This window comes from Saccostrea echinata, unplaced genomic scaffold (assembly GCF_033153115.1).
Source record: "Saccostrea echinata isolate AGI-Se365-2 ecotype Australia unplaced genomic scaffold, CSIRO_AGI_Sech_v1 ptg000056l, whole genome shotgun sequence".
NCBI lineage: Eukaryota > Metazoa > Mollusca > Bivalvia > Ostreida > Ostreidae > Saccostrea > Saccostrea echinata.
Genome location: NW_026889805.1, coordinates 7,059,689 through 7,067,112, shown reverse-complemented (window position 1 = coordinate 7,067,112; position 7,424 = coordinate 7,059,689).

The window sequence follows — 7,424 nt, the reverse complement described above, 5'->3', positions numbered from 1 at the left end:
TGTTAGTATGGGAATTAACGTTGCAGCTATTGCAGAAAAAAATTATATACCCCGCTTAAAGCCGGTTATGTATTTTTTTCTTCAACCGCTGCAACCATACTAACACATTGTACATGTAAATTACTCAAAGACGTTTATGCGTGGACTATCATGAGTCCAATGAATATAACAATCTAAGTTCGTAATTCCTGATTTTTTACTTTTGAAACTGTTGTATGAAGGGGACGTGAGAATGTTAACATACCAGTTTTTCATACTGTTGTGTTTTTGTTCCACCTCTATTTTCTTAAGTACTGTAGATTACTATATTTTGGCACCTTATTTTCGCGAAACAACTATCTGAAATTTAAAAGCGAGACAAAATTTTCGCGAGCTGTTGTGATTTTTGTACATAATCTATTACGCAAAAATTAAAATCTCCCGAATAAAAAGTGATATATAGTATGATGATTATAGTATCTTTTCTTGAAAAGGGATTATAAACTTTCAGTCATTAAACTTAATTACCCTTTACCAAAGGATTTTGCGATTTGGATAGACGCTATTCCTCTGGTTTTGGAGAGAGAGAGACTGGTTAGAGTTCCTTGAATACACTATATCAGACTCAGCTACAGAAAGAACACGGAGGGAAGGATATATCCATAAGAATTTGTGTGTATTGCAACGGTTATTCATCTAGAATTTGCTGCCAGTAATACACGATCTTACTGCAATCTTTATTTACATTAATAAGAACTGTTCTTATGGTAAGATTTCACATATGGTTGTTGCATGCCCTTCAACAGTGACTGAACAAAGAAATACCGATAGAAAACATAATTCAAATTTTAGTTTGCTTCCTGGAGTTCATACAGATAGATGTAAATTTTATACATTGTCTCAATTGTGAAAAAATACATGCATGGAACCTGTATGACAAAAAAAAACTTACCTATTGGCACCACGTGGATGACTAGAATAATTAGAATCTTCAATCCATTCATCACAAATCGTCCTTCCTTTATTTCCATAGAATTTTATTTAATACCAACATCATGAAACGTGAAAATGTTGTAAACTCTAACTTGATTTTTATATCTAACCAGTACGAACAAATTCCAGGTACACCTCTTGTATGCTTCTTTTATTGCATTGTGTGAAATGTCCACTTCGCTGCATGCATTGAAGCACTTCAGTGTTTTCGATATGTGTATGTAATTGGCGATCGTTCTTTTTGTTGTGCGTCTATTGTTCAGGATTTCTTTATTTCACTTTTACTTGTATGTCATTGAATTTAAATGGATTTTTAAACATGAAAAATGATCCATTTTGAATGTTGAACAAAAAAAACTAAATAACAGGATTGATCAATCTCTAATCATTATTAAAATATTCTTTTCACGTGATGTCAAAGTAAAATGCACAGGGAATCCATTGAATTTTAAATTCTTTTTCATAGTTATCGAGTGACAATTATGATTTTCTCCAATAACATGATGAGGTGCACAAAGCTTATATATTAAGTCAGCATAGAAACCTGATACGAAAATCAATCTGCTCCATTAGGAAGTTGTCCCGAGACACAAACTCTCCATACAAGTTTACGTTACCGAGGAAAATCGTACAGAGTATAGGAAAAAATCATTATATACCACAGGGACTGGATTTCTGTATTATCAGGGGAGAAGTAGTAATTGACAGAAGTTTTGAAAATTTTCAGATTTCAATATTTTGTTGATTGCATTTTAAATAATCCGTATTAATAAAAAATAAACCTAAAGTTCTTTAATTAAAAAAAGTACACGATTTAGCTCACTTGGTAGTCCATATAAAAATTTGGATACTATCATTGACACATGCAGCGCCAAATTAAGATAAACTCAAATTAATGAAGATATCTTTAATTAATTGAAGATACACTCAACATTTCAATTGAGGATCTCTTCAAATGATTTTAAAATGTTACCTTCGATTCTGAATTAAAGCGGGCATTGATTCAATAGTTGATACCGTCAATCAATTTACTGACACACACTATATTGAATTGTTGATCTCATCAAATGAATTAATGATCTCAACAATTAAATAATTCAATTTAGAGAGCAATTATTTAATTAATACGCCAATCAAATCAATAATTTTTCTCTTCAATAGAATTAATGATACCATTTATTCAATTAAAGCGCATAAATTCTTGAAGAGAAAAAGCAACATTTAAATGAGTGGTATTTTCAATTCAACATATCCATAAATAAAATAATCTCTTTAACTGAATTGTTGTTTTCTTTAAAAGAATTGATACGCGCATTCATTCGCCTGACATTCACCTAGCAGGGTCTTTGTAAAACAATGAGATATCTTTAATTCAATTAAAGGGATCAAAAGATCATTTATTCCGAAGTATAAATTAATTTAATTTCACCACATTATTGAGCTCAGCAATCGAACAGATGCGTTCGTCAAAACAATAATTGCTCTCTTAAATTCAGCCATTGAATCACGCATCAGTACGATTTTTAACAAATCTTTATTTGATGCCAACATCAATTCAATTATTGCGCACAATAATTGGTTTAATGGTATCTTCAAATAATTAATTATATCTTCCGTTATTTGAGGTTATGTTAATTTGGCTTTCATATAGATCATACTTCTTATATAGAAGTCAACTTGTCTCTGTGTCCCTCTGGTAACATACAAACTTAATTTGAAATCAGTTTGTTCTACAAACTTGAATTTAAGGTCAATTTGTTCAAAGTAACGCGGGTGATGTTCTGAGCGATGCGACAGTCTAAGGAAGCCTGCATGGCCTTGACAAACTGCATTTAATTGCTAGTCATTATAAGTTTTGCAATGTCGGACCAAACATCGACACTATTAAAAAAGTTTCAATGATTTGTTGTTTGCATTTTTAAATAATCTGTATTCATTTCTCACAGCCCTGATGCTTTATGTAAACAAATATTAAACAAGCTTAAATATTCAGTGGATTAGCAATAAGAGGTGCATTTGAAAACCTGATATTTAAACTTGAAAGTTTATTTATCAAACATGTCTTCATGGAATAAATTAAGTGTGTCAGACAGTCCCTTGCTGAACCTACCATTGCTTTGACAAGAAGCATGCAGAATTTCAATGTGATAAAGCTTTCATGCATCAAGCGCTTTCATTCGTGAATTATGATTTTGATTAAGGAATAATTGTGAAGTTTTTTGGGTGTTATGATGAAGATCAGTTTGCTATAATTTTATGCATAAACGCCGAAGGATTCTTGCTACACATGTCAATATGCATTAAGCTAGTATTCTATTAGGCAAGTGCCAAGGCGTTGTCCCCAAACTTTTATTTTATAACTGATCAAATATCTCTAGAATGAAAAAGGTGAAGATAACGAACAGTGATCGATCTCAAAAAAATCTACAAATAAAACGTACAAATCTGTGAACAGGGCATAAAACACGGACCACTGGAAATTCCAGAGGTGATTCAGGTGCCTTGGAGGAATAAGCATCCCCTGTTGATCGATCACATCCGCCGTGATCCATATGTGTTGATAAGGTAGACCTTACATCCCGTAGTCAAATTTAGGTATGAAACAATTGGTATGAAACACGTCACCTAATGAAAGGTTATATTTGCTAACAAGGTCATTATAACGACCATAGAGTTTCCGAAATGCTGACTTTAAACGAGATAGTTGAAATCCCTGTAGCATCAACTTATTTGTCAGTAGTCTGCATCGGTTTAAAAATTGATCGTACTCAGAGCATGCTCTTGAGTAACGATTAAGTTGGGAGACGTAAACCCCATATGCAAGTGATAGCGGAATATTACTACATGAATAAGGAAAATTGACAACAGAAAAGCTGAAGTCATCTCGTTTGTCATACAATTTAGTTACATGTATTAGCCATTGTCGTTTATAATCAGTAAAACATCCAAATATTAACCGGATTAACAGATAAACAGATAATTAAACAGATATGGTAGACTCGGTGGTATTGTCGTTTATTTAGTTTCAATCTGAAGTTGAAAGTGATAACATGACAAATTTATGTAGAAATTTTCAAATAAATTCTGCTTCATAGCTGAGAATGTAAAAACAGGTCTGCTAATAAAGAAGTACACTTAATGCTCATTAGAATGAAGCATCATTAAACGAATTAATTTCTCAAATTTGAGAATTCTGCAGGCACTTTTCATTCACTAGATCTAAACCTTCATGTATACTCGATTTAACATTTTTTTTTGTAGAATTAGCCAATTATGGTGATTCTGAAGATTACAATTTCTTTTTTAAAAAACCTCAGATCTCAGGAAAAATTTTCAGATCCTCATGGGATTGGAAATTAAATTAGTTTCAAAGCAGTTTTATAGTATGAAATCCGAAGAATCAAAACAATGTGTAAACATATCATAGTATTTTTTAACGAAATGACCTTAAAATTAGAAATAAAAATGAGGTATGTTTTTTTTAAACCTTCTAAACATGACTCTTCCAAGGTGAAACTTTTCTAAAACGCAGTTATGAATTATATCTGTTCAGGCCACTTAAAGGTTCTCTGCAGATGCAGCTTTCTATCTGATCTGATGCATTTTTTAAAGAAAGTCAGGGGGTATTGTTGTTAACTTGGTCCGTCCGTCAGTCTTTCACACTTTCTTCTTCATACAAACTCCTCTTGCATTTTACACGGTAGACTAGTCATCTTTTGAATGGCGATTGGTGTTGTCCTGTCAAAGAACAATAAGGCTTCCGGATTTACATTTTCATCATTTTCAGAACTCCTCTTACATTTTATGTAGTAGCCAAATAATCATTTGAAAGGTGATTAATGGTGTCCTGTAGATGTCCAGTAATGTTTCGGAAATTTTATTTTTAGCTCACCTGAGCCGAAGGCTCAATTGAGCTTTCCTGATCGAAATTTGTCCGTTGTCTGTCGTCGTCGTTGTTGTCGTAAACTTTCCACATTTTCATCTTCTTCTCCAGAACTACTGGGCCAATTACAACCGAACTTGGCACAAAGTATCCTTGGGTGAAGGGGATTCAAATTTGTTCAAATGAAGGGCCACGCCCTCCTCCAAGGGGAGACAATTACGAAATAGCAAAAAATTAATGGCATTATTGAAAAATCTTCTCAAGAACCAATGGGCCAGGAAAGATGAAACTCATGTGGAATTATTGTCAGGTAGTGTGGATTCAAGTTTGTTCAAATCATGACCCCCGGGGGTAGGTGGGGCCACAATGGACGTTCAAAGTTTTACATAGGAATATATAGGAAAAATCTTCAAAAATCTTCTCAAGAACAGCAAAGCTATGATTGGTTATATTTATGTGGAAGCATCCTCGGGTGGTGTAGATTCAAGCTTGTTTAAATCATGACCTCCAGGGGTAGGGTGGGGCCACAATGGACGATCAAAGTTTAACATAGGTGTATATGGGAAAAATCTTCAAAAATCTTCTCAAGAACAGCAAAGCTATGATTGGTTATATTTATGTGGAAGCATCCTCAGGTGGTGTAGATTCAAATTTGTTCAAATCATGACCCCCGGGGCTAGGGTGGGGCCACAATGAACGATCAAAGTTTTACATAGGAATATATAGGAAAAATCTTTAAAAATATTCTCAAGAACAGCAAAACTACTGTTTGTCATATTTATACGGAAGCATCCTCAGATAGTGTAGATTCAAGTTTGTTCAAATCATGACCTCCAGGGGTAGGGTGGGGTCACAATGAAAGTTCAAACTTGTAGAGAAAAATGCCACAGTTAGTCAAAAAATTATGTAAGCATCATTAGTAAGTGTAGATTTAATTTTGTTCAAATCATACCCCCACTCCCTTTTCGGTGTAGGTTGGGACCACTTATGCATTTAAGTTTTTCAATACTAAACTGATTTTTTTCTTTTTTTCCTAGCCACAGTGCTCAGGTGAGCGATGTGGCCCCTGGGCCTCTTGTTATTTTAAAGACCGATTGGGGGTCGAAAAACAACCTACAAAAACCCGGCGCTCATTGTTTTGTTTTATGTGAAGCTTGAATATGTATGTAAGTGTGGGGATTGTATGCAAGTTTGGTCAATATAGGGCTTATAGACCTGCTAAAAAACTTAAACCTGCTCCAAGAACTTTAACCTGCTCCAAAATCATTAACCTGGTCATTCTTCAGCTGAAATTGCAGCATCTGAAACCTTGACTGGTACAATGAAATATACTAAAAGCATCATCCATGCATCTCTGATTATATAGGGCATAGAAGTACTTGAAAAGAAATCTGCTCCAAAAACTTTTACCTGGGACACCGACGGCGAGGGTATTACGTAAGCTCCCCAACTTCGTTGAGGTGAGCTAAAATATGATTGGCGTTGGGATGACCCCTAGACACTTGCCCAACAGAATACGTCAGGTATCTTGACAAGAATATATATGGTTTAGGTATTGGAACCTCTATAGTTTGATAAATAATTGATCAATCATAATATAAGGGTATGGGGAAGAGCCATGGGCACTTGCCTACTAGAATACTCCATGAATCTTAACAACTGCAGGTTTATGGGTGAAGATCCCATCAGTTTTTAAAAGATTTTGAAGGGATGAAGATGACCCCAGGGCACTTGCCCAAAATACTAAATGCATCTTAACATTTGGAGCAAAAAGATATATAGTTTAAGAAGAGAAACTTCATGGAATACTTTAATTTGGGTAGATTTCACTGCCTTGCGAAAAAAGTGTTTGTGGGGCTTTTCAATGAACATTTTCATACTGAATTAGTGGGAGGGAGCAGTCCACCGACACTTTATGGTGCAATTCATTAATTTTTAAGTTACAATAATTCAGACCAGCAAGCTACAGATTTGCAGCTACACTGAAACTCTCTCAAGCAAAGTGTATGATAAAATCATTTAAATCAAGCGGTTCACGTAAACATTTCTAGTCCGTTCAAAGAAGCCTCTTACCACAAGCAATCTAAATCACTTTTTTTTCCTATTCAAATTCCTCCTGACAATTATGGCTAAGTGACATGTCTGGATTTAAATGCAAGAAGCATTATTTCATACTCAATATTATACAATATATTTGCAGGGCAATTAAATAACCTGGTATTTTGTCAATACTGGATGCATTGATTTCAGAATTCTTTGGTCTCTGTTTAATGTCCCCATAGTGAGAGTAATAATTTCTAAAACTTCATGGTCATAAATAAGTCATTTTACTACTTTCAACCAACACCAGTTCAACTCCAGAACTTATGAAATTCAGAATTGATAAATCTTAAAACACGTAGAGATTGCATTACTAATGATAAAGCTATCTTATGGAGTTTCCTCAGAATTTGCCCAACTGCCTTGATTATACTTTTACAGAAGTTTTTTTTACAAAAATGCTCATGAAGAGTTTGGGTTTAAAATCATTGATCTATATAATCTTGTTCAGTATGTTACCATTCAATAC